At 41.4% G+C, this 3,486-nt stretch overlaps 1 protein-coding gene across 2 annotated transcripts in view; it reads right to left on the bottom strand.

The window, feature by feature from the left end:
* Window positions 1-2,337: 2,337 nt before the first annotated feature.
* Window positions 2,338-3,486, bottom strand: part of meis3 (myeloid ecotropic viral integration site 3) — a 15,229-nt gene continuing 14,080 nt past the window's right edge. For both annotated transcript variants that reach the window (XR_013964554.1, XM_080771378.1), the window contains one exon: window positions 2,338-3,486. This exon is cut by the window's right edge. The gene's annotated coding sequence lies outside the window, so the exon portion shown is untranslated.

The raw sequence follows: 3,486 nt of genomic DNA, 5'->3' as shown, positions 1-3,486 counted from the left end.
CAAATGCTTCTGTCATACAGTCTGGAGCAACGGAGGTTTTATCATGAGTAAAATATAAAGCGTTAGTGGAGCCTCCTCCCCACTTCCGTTTCGTATACAGTCGCACAGATTTATCCTAATATAAATAGAAATCATCTAAACATATAGCTTGTTGCTTAGCAGAAAAATAAAATGTAATGATAATTTAAAATATATTTTTGTGAAGGGAAATAGCAGCTTTCTAACTCGGGATGTGTAATTCCAGACTCTATATAGCATTCTGAGATTGTGCGGAATAGTTGTCTGGCTACGCGAGACTACGCGAGAGTGTGATGAGTGTACAGGGTTTGATGTGGTCAGATCCACATATGGAATGTCAGAACAGGTCAGCTCCATATATGGAGATTTAAGGATTGTCTTGAGTGTACACTGTACAGGGTTTGATGAGGGCCCAGACGCCCAGTTAGGGCCTGGCCTTAACTGTGTATATATATATATACTCCATGTTGCTCCCTGGAAGGAAAGAAACATGTGCAATGGGCTATATGCAGCGAACACTTCCTTGGTCTCAATTGTTTCTTTCATTCCATGGAGCAACATGGAGTCCACCGTCTTCGCTTCCTAACCTTATTTAATTAACCTTGGTTGCCCTGGGTCAACCGAGTTTAAATGGTATTGTTGCGACTTGTGGTCGCAACAATACAATATTGGCCTACAACTATTCATTGTAAGTGTCTATATATAGCACTAAAACCTTTCTCTATTTGCAATGCGGTGCTTTCAGGAGTTTACCAGGGCAGTTCTTCTTCCACTCATGACATCACAGCCTTAATTGTGTATATGTGACATGTGCAGATTTAACTAACCGTTCAAACACCAACACAGCATATAATTGTTTTCACATTATGTGTCTTTCTAACATTCAAAATGATCTTCTGTCCTGCCTTTCAGAGAGGTATGGAAAACTAAGTATATGTCCTGATAAAAATCTGAGCGTTTTTGGTCTGCATCTGGGTGTTAGCCCACACCAGACTGATGGATGGAGACAGGATAGGATCACAGGAATCTGGGAGGAGAGGTGAGAGAGAAGTCCTTGAAAGGACTGGGGGAAATATTTCTATTTCTCACTGGAAGTATAATGATCAGATCTATGAGCTATGATCCTGTATCATGATAGCAGTAATTTTGTATGAATAGTATTTGTTTGTTTTATCTCCTTTCATCACTTCCAATTGACTTGTTTTTTCCTGTATGGGTTCCCCCCCCAGCCAACTCACATTGGAATAAACATCTTGTGAGAGGAATGAAGCAGCGGTTATAAAGCAATGGTTCTCAACACTTTCTGGATCAGGGCCCACTTTGAAAATCTCTAAAGCATTCACGGCCCTGCACTATTTTAATGATCAATGAATTGATTGTGCTACGGCCTTTGGTCGATGGAACTAACATACTGTAGTATGTTAGTTATCCTACAGGTTAAGAACCTGATCCTTTATACCATGGTATAAAGGATCAAAGTTCTGGACTTTCGTAAAGCTGCAATGCAAGGCGGCAGGGGGTGGGGATGTCCTCTTGGCCTAATGGTAGAAATGTGATCTCTCTTGTCAACCAGGGTTTGAATCCGTGTAGGACAGTGGTTTTCAACCCTTTTCATATCAAGGCCCATTATTTATTTGGCATTTGAGCAAAAAGGACCACCATTTGATGAGATTTAGCCTCTCAGACCCAAAACCTAGAATGTTTTGTCGTCATTGGATAAGATTTTGTCCACTTTTCCATGCTGTATTGACGTTGGTTGATCAAAATAACAATTATTCTACATTCTCTAATTATGTAGACTTCTTGTAAATTAAGTGATGCCGATGTTTAACAATAATGTAAAATGAAAACAAATGGACCTGTATGGTCCATTTGGTTTCATTTTACACTCTCAAGAGTTAAGATCTATAAGAGTCCATTTGGTTACCAACTCTCAGCTGGGGACCACCTGGAACCCCCTCACTGACCACTGGTTGAAAACCACTGGTATAGGAGTGTAAGTTATGGATTTCAGCTTTGAGGGCCGTTAGAACTGGAAGCAACATTTCCGGGAAATTCCCCCAAAATTTCAACCTGTTAGCACTTTAGTTGGGAATATACATAAGCAAAAGAAAAGGATGTTGCACAGATGTTGTCGTGACAATGCCAAGATGTGTATACAGTTAACTTTTACACTCTTTTCATGAGACACCAACGTGCAACGCACACACACAAACGCAGTCAAACAGATGACGGCGGACACCACAGTTGTACAAAATGTTTTAATGCTATAATCATAACATTATAGTCATCATTATTATATTTCCCATCATCGTTCAGGCTGACCCAGTATACTGTAGACCTGCAGGAGCACAATGTTTACACAAGTCCTTTGGCTGCAGCTCGATCCTCCTCACACACTGACAAAACCCTGAGTGTTTTATTTGACTCTGTTTGTGCACAGAGTAGACCCACAGGGTTAAATTTAACACTCATGGTTTTGTTTTTTTACAGTGCACTCCAACATCACACAAACATGTACTACAAATGCTTAAAGAAGTTCCGAGGTGTGTGCGCGTGCGCGCGTATGTGTGTGTGTGTGTGTGTGTGTGTGTGTGTGTGTGTGTGTGTGTGAGATCAAGAGCCTGACCGTTATATCAGTTATTGTTTGAAATATGTACCACTTTAAAACTTCCCATCCCTATATCTTGGGAATGTTATTCTTGGTGAAAATGTTCAAAGGTTTTCAAAAACGGCAGATCGGCTGTTGTTGAAAAAAGTTGAATAGGGCTTAACTGTTTAAATCAAATGTATTCTAGTTAAATATTCTCAAACAGAAACTTTAATGAAATCGAAGTTATTAATAAATATATCAGAAAACGTTTCTAGGTTTCTCCAGAATGGGGTACGGCATCTGACTCAGAATTCTGGCATTGGTCGGGCTCTAGTGTGTGTGTGTGTGTGTGTGTGTGTGTGTGCGTGCATGCGTGCTTGCGCGTGCATGTGTGTGTGCATATGCATGAGATCTCAAGGTCCATAGGTAAATGACACCCGTGGGTGTCTTAAGGAGGTCAGTGGTGAGACAGCGAGGCAGACTGGAGCTCATTCATAGTCTGAAGCTTCATGCTGCGGAGAAAACAACAACGCTACTATTCAACAAGCGCACGTGAAGCTGCATCCGCTTGGAGTGGCACGCATAAATACAAAAATAGATTAAAAAACAAAAGAAATTAAATACTGTGTATTTTGTGTGTGTGTTTCTTCGACAGCCACATGTGCAGGATCAGGAAGACGGGGGTAGCGTTGAGCCACAGGCATTGAGTAGGCGTGGTCAGGGGGACGTCGCCGCAAAGGTCCCGTCCAATCGCATCCCTGGGCTGCAGAGTGAGGTCATTCGTTGGGGGCGGAGCTGGTATTGGTGGGTGTGGTCTTTTAACGAGTTGCAGCAAGGAAGACACAGCTGGATATTTTATATATAAATATTACAGT

This window comes from Protomyctophum bolini, assembly GCF_963924005.1.
Source record: "Protomyctophum bolini genome assembly, chromosome: 9".
NCBI lineage: Eukaryota > Metazoa > Chordata > Actinopteri > Myctophiformes > Myctophidae > Protomyctophum > Protomyctophum bolini.
The sequence above is the reverse complement of the archived record's forward strand: the minus strand, read 5'-3'. Positions and strand labels throughout refer to the sequence as shown.